The following is a 5,792-nucleotide window of genomic DNA, read 5'->3' on the forward strand; positions in this document are numbered from 1 at the left end:
TTACTGTGGAGAGTAAAAAGCTTCATGCCTATATTATAACAGAAATGACTTAGATTCAGTTCATTGAGGGTTTTTTGAGAGTAAGATAGGTTTAAGCAGTGGAATGTATTAATAAAGGATATGCATACTCTCTTGTGTTGGAAGTCTTTAAAGAAGAATATACTTGAAATCTAAACAACTACTTGTAAAGATTTAATAAGTACCTTTGTAGTATGAGTAGAGTAAAATAGATGACCCTTGCAGGTTCTTAGAAGATTTGATATAAACATGATGATGGAAAAAATGTAAATAACCATGNCAGATGGCCATCTTCTCACTGTGTCTTCACATGTTCTCCTGTGTGCTCACACATCTCTGATGTCAGTCTGTGTGTCCAGATTTACTCTTCTTATAAGAATACCTGTCAGATTGAATTAGATCCTACCCTAATAGCCCCATTTTAAACAAAATCTCTATGGGGGCGCCTGGGTGGCTCAGTCAGTTAAGTGTCCAGCTTCGGCTCAGGTCATGATCTCACGGTTCATGGGTTGGAGCCCCGTGTCGGACTCTGTGCTGACAGCTAGCTCAGAGCCTGGAGCCTGCTTCAGATTCTGTGTCTCCCTCCCTCTCTGACCCTCCCCTGCTCACGCTGTCTCTCTCTCTCTCAGAAAAAAAAACAAAAAACAAAACAAAACAAACAAACAAAAAAACCCATTAAACAAAATCCCTATGTAAAGGTCCTATCTATAAAAGCCTTGTCTCCTAATACAGTCACATTCTATAGTAGAGGGGATGGAGCTTCAGCATATGAATTTTAAGGAAATGCAGTTCAAATGACCATCAATTAATAAATGGATAAAGAAGATGTGGTACACACACACACACACACACACACACACACGTTAGAATATTACTCAGCCACAGAAAGAATGAAATCTTGCCATTTACAGTGACATGGATGGAGCTAGACATTATTATGTTAAGTGACATAGGTCAGTCAGAGAAAGACAAAAACCATATTGTTTCACTCATAAGGAGAATTTAAGAAACAAGACAAACAGTCATAGGGGAAAAAAGAGAGAGACGATCTAAGAAACAGACTCTTAAATATAGAGAACAAACTGATGTTATCAGAGGGGAGAGATTGGTGGGAGATGGGTGAAATAGGTGACGGGGATTAAGGAGAGTACTTGTGATGAGTATGGGTGCTATATGTAAGTGATGAATCACTAAATTCTTCACCTGAAACTGATATTTCACTGTATGTTAACTAACTGGAATTTAAATAACAACTTTTTAAAATGTTTCAAAACATAGTTGTAGATATATATCAGAATAGTTCTGTGCTGAACTCATTGAGACATACTGCATGTTATGCATCCTTCAACTAACATCTTTTCTGTTTAAGATACAAGTCTTTGTAGACATGTGTATAATCATAGGGAAATAGCTATATTTTTTAAAGTTTATTTGTTTTGAGAGAGAGAGAGAGAGAGAGAGAGAGAGAGAGATCATGCACGAGTTAGGGAAGGCCAGAGAAAGAAAAGAGAGAAAGAGAATCCCAGGCAGGCTTCATGCTGTCAGTGGAGAGCCCGACACATGGCTTGAATTCACAAACTGTGAGATCACGACCTGAGCCAAAATCAAGAGTTGGACAGTTAACTGACTGAGCCAACCAGGTGTCCCTGAATAGCTGCATTCTTAACTCGCTGAAACTATAATGCATCTTTTTGCTAACCTCTTCTTTCATTTAGATATAAATGTTTCTAAGTAAAATGTAGATGGAAAAATAAAAATGAGACACAGTTCAGCCCATAACTTCTTTATTCTGTTGTTCATTTTTGACATACGCTGAGTGTTCAGTAAATATTTGTTATATAAGTGGACTCATGTTGGATGAATGAATGAATTAGAGGCTGTCATTAACTGCATGTTAACGTAAATATTGGTGTGGATGAATTATAAGCATTCAGTAAATTACCAAAATTATCTATTATAATTATTGGAATACCAAAGACACTTCTTAAAATAGTTTCTTGGGCGCCTGAGTGGCTCAGTCGGTTAAGCGTCTGACTTCAGCTCAGGTCATGATCTCAGTTTGTGGGTTTGAGCCCCACGTCGGGCTCTGTGCTGACAGCTAGCTCAGAGCCTGGAGCCTCTTTCCAATTCTGTGTCTCCCTCTCTCTCTGACCCTCCCCTGCTCACACTGTCTCCTTCTCTCAGAAATAATAAAAAAAATGTAAAAAATAGTTGTCCTAAATAGGTTGACTGTGGATCTAAAAGAATATTTATTATTAGTTTTTGTGGCTCATTCATATAGTAAAAAACAAAAACAAAAACAAAAAACCCTATAGTGTAAAGTAGTATTACCATATTTTGGAATTTCTATAAAGTTGACAACCTTAAGGAATCTAGTATATGCAGGTCTTCATTTGAAAAAATGTTTTAGTTTATTTATTTATTTTGAGAGAAAGAGAGAAAGCACGAGTTGGGGAGGAGGAGAGAGAGAGTCCAAAACAGAATCCCAGTCCCATTCTCAACTTGGGGCTCGAACCCATGACCTGTGTGATGTCTCTAGCCGAAGTCGGACACTCAATGCACTGAGTCCCCAGCCACCCCTATTTGGATTTACTTTATAGGATGTCCTACTAAAATCAATAAATTGTAATTGTCAATCTATGAGGTTAAAAACCTATGCTGCTCTTTCTTTGGACACTACCTTCTTGTGTCCTGTAGCACTGGAGAGACGATACTGTGCCTATTTAGAAGTCTCAGTACATTTTCTTTCATTTATGAAGAAGGTGCTCCAGTTTGAATATGTCTCTCCTCACCTTCACTCCCATCTCCAGTGGGATTGAATGGGTTTAGCCAACAACTCACAATTTGGCCTTTTCTTTCTTTATTCTCAAATCAGGTAAATAGTGTAGTTTATGACTATAAGAGGTAAGATTTTCTCTGAAGCTAACTTTTTAAAACAACTAATCTAGTAACAGACACGTTACATACCATTTTACCTGATGTGTCCTGACATAGGCACTAGGAAGTTCGCTTAAGGAACTTCTAATGTTTCAGAAGAAAATCCCCAAAGTTGGTTGTAATAACTAAATGGCTAATATTGTTGAATTCATTGATTTATGTTAGCACACTTCCTTTGGGTATCTTGCATTATTATTTCAGTGCTCTGGTTCCTGACATAAACTAACATAATTCAAAAGGAGTAGAGAGTGAAACTATAAAAAATATAAAAATCAGTTACATTATGTTGAAAGCAATAATATTTTATTGACATTTCTGGTAAAAAACTGAAAACTCACTTGTGACCATGGTGAATATGAGTACATGATCATTTTCATACTGTTAGTAAAATGTTTATTGCTACTCCTTACTCAGGCACAGGACTCCCTTTTTGAAAAGCTGGTAGGGTAAGATGGTTTTGAAAAAATTAGGTGGGTCTTCAAGCCCTCCTAGGAATAGGTGGATTTTTTTTCATGATTCTAAGTGCATTTGTATTATTTGAAATATATATCAGTATCTTCTAGATAGGTGAATCCAAACATGCAGCATCAACATGTAGCATCACTTCTGCTACAAATTATGGCAAAATTTATCTCAGATACCAAATGTATTTGTAAAAAACATGAATTGCCAACATTTTTTCTAGCCTTAATTCTATACAAAATAAAACATATCTTTATTTTGAGATACTTTTCATTGTGAAGATCTGGTAGCTATGGGAAAATAATTCTGTTATTTACACTAAAATTAAAAAAATGAAGTTTTTAGACTCTGAAATGCATCATAATGGAATTAAAATAAATGATGCCTAATTTTTGTCTTAAAATACTCCCCTTGCACAACTGTCATCCAAACATGTATTTTCTCATCTAAACACCATTGGTAGTTGGGTATATGACAGTGCATCAGTAGTGGGAGGGCCATAGCTGTGGTGGCAGCTGCAGTGGAGGGTAGAGCCCAGGGGAAGGGGGTGTGGTGAGAAGGGCTACACTACAGGCTGTCATACAAGACAGCATCCCTCTCTTACATATGAAGCTCACTGAGATGGCATTATGGGCACTGGGAACCTGACAGAGCCACAAAAATCTACAGTAAACCCTTCATTTGCAAACATAATTTGTTCTGGAAACATGCTTGTAATCTAAAGCACTTATGTATCAAAGTCAGTATTATTATCAAAGAAATAATGGAAACACTCCACAACCCCAATATATTAATATAAAAATGATTACAATATTTTAATATGATGTGAAATAATCGAGAAAATACAAAATATAAAGGAAAATAAATTAACCTGCACTTACCTTTGAAAGCATTCGTGGCTGATGTGAGGAAGAGAAGGGTTATTGTGTAGGACGACTTTCACTATCACTAATGGAATCACTGCTGGGTCACTCTTGGCTCAACAGAATCTTTTTTCTTTACGTACACCTTTAACAAGGAACCTACCCAATGACCTAGAATGAAGTACAGCATTCCTAAGCCTAGTCTTATCTGGAAAAGCAAAGGAGCTTGCTTTTTGCACTTCCATAGGAGCTTGGAAGTGACAAAAAATATTACACTAGTGCCAGTTGTGGGCACCTTCCAACATTCTGAAAAATCACTGATTTCTGCCAAACAACCGTGGCCTGAGAATGAGCATCCAAGCATGGAAGACAATCACCCACAATCCCGCAACGAGAGAGAGAGAGAGAGAGAGAGAAGATCCATTGGCTCACTTGTGCTCATGTGACATTCGGTGTCATGTACCACTCATATTGCAAGACATCAGTCGTTTATCAAGTTAAAATGTTTGCTAGTCTTTCAGAACACTCACATAAAAGGTTACTTGGAATTCATGGTTTTACAGTCATTCCTTCTTGCCCTTCAATTTAGTTTCAGGGTTCCAGGAGCTTGTCAACATTCCTAAAAATGATCTTCATAATAAAGTGTTTGGCTTTACGTTCTGTTTGTCAAATGTGGATAAAGACAACTCTCAGGTCAGCCTTGACTATGTCCAGCAAATGTTCTCTAGCTCTGGAGCCTCCCAGCTCCTTTGCAAGATAAAATTACAGTATGTGCAACATCCACTCCTATCAGATGACTGGAGAAAGAATGCCTGAGGCAGAGGAGGAGTCCCGCAGCAAAGCACAGAAGTTATCAAACTTGGTGGACCATATATAGAGAAAAGAGTGCAAATTCAGAAAGCACCTCAGGCTGTTTCAGATGTAGCATCTGAAAGGAAATGGTCACCCTCCCCCTCCAGGAATATTGCAAATATGATTCAAAAGACACAGGACAGCAGCAGTATTTCTCATGGGCCACATAGAGACAGTGTGATTCACTTGTTGTCACTGAAAGCCCACAAGAAATCTGAGCAGAAAGGTGTTGTCAGTCAACAAGATGGGAACTCCCTCCGAGCAATTCTGCAACAGGTAGCCAATCGGAATCCTAAGGGCCTCTTGTATAACATAAAGTATGTTTGTAAAGAGCATCAAAGAGACTGGCCTGGATACAGTGAAGTAAACAATCATTAGAGTTAATGCTCTGGAGAAAACTAAATTTATCTCAGAATGCTGCCAGAACTAGCTATTCAGAATCTCCGGCATGTTCTAGTAGCAAAGCCGCATCTTTTCCTCAGAAATGGCTCTTGGATTTGGATTTCATTGATCTTTTAATGATTAAAAATATCTCAACTCTCTCACTTGACAAAGAGTGCCTCCAGCAGTCAATGGTCCTTTGAATCCCACCCGTGAAAAATCTGCTGCAGGCTCCCTGTCGCGCCCTGCAGCTGCTGCCATCCCTACCCCCCACTGCTG

At 38.2% G+C, this 5,792-nt stretch overlaps 1 protein-coding gene and 1 pseudogene across 1 annotated transcript in view; both read left to right on the forward strand.

Annotated features, from left to right (window-relative positions):
• LOC144229586 (dystrophin-like) overlaps positions 1 to 5,792 on the forward strand; it is a gene marked incomplete at its 5' end in the record, with an annotated part of 111,510 nt that overhangs the window by 80,829 nt on the left and 24,889 nt on the right. The gene's annotated exons all lie outside the window — the stretch shown is intronic.
• LOC144229585 (RNA polymerase II elongation factor ELL2-like) overlaps positions 1 to 5,792 on the forward strand; it is a 7,367-nt pseudogene that overhangs the window by 648 nt on the left and 927 nt on the right.

The sequence above is a fragment of the Crocuta crocuta genome, unplaced genomic scaffold, assembly GCF_008692635.1.
Source record: "Crocuta crocuta isolate KB4526 unplaced genomic scaffold, BGI_CrCroc_1.0 scaffold1714, whole genome shotgun sequence".
NCBI classification, from domain to species: Eukaryota; Metazoa; Chordata; class Mammalia; order Carnivora; family Hyaenidae; genus Crocuta; species Crocuta crocuta.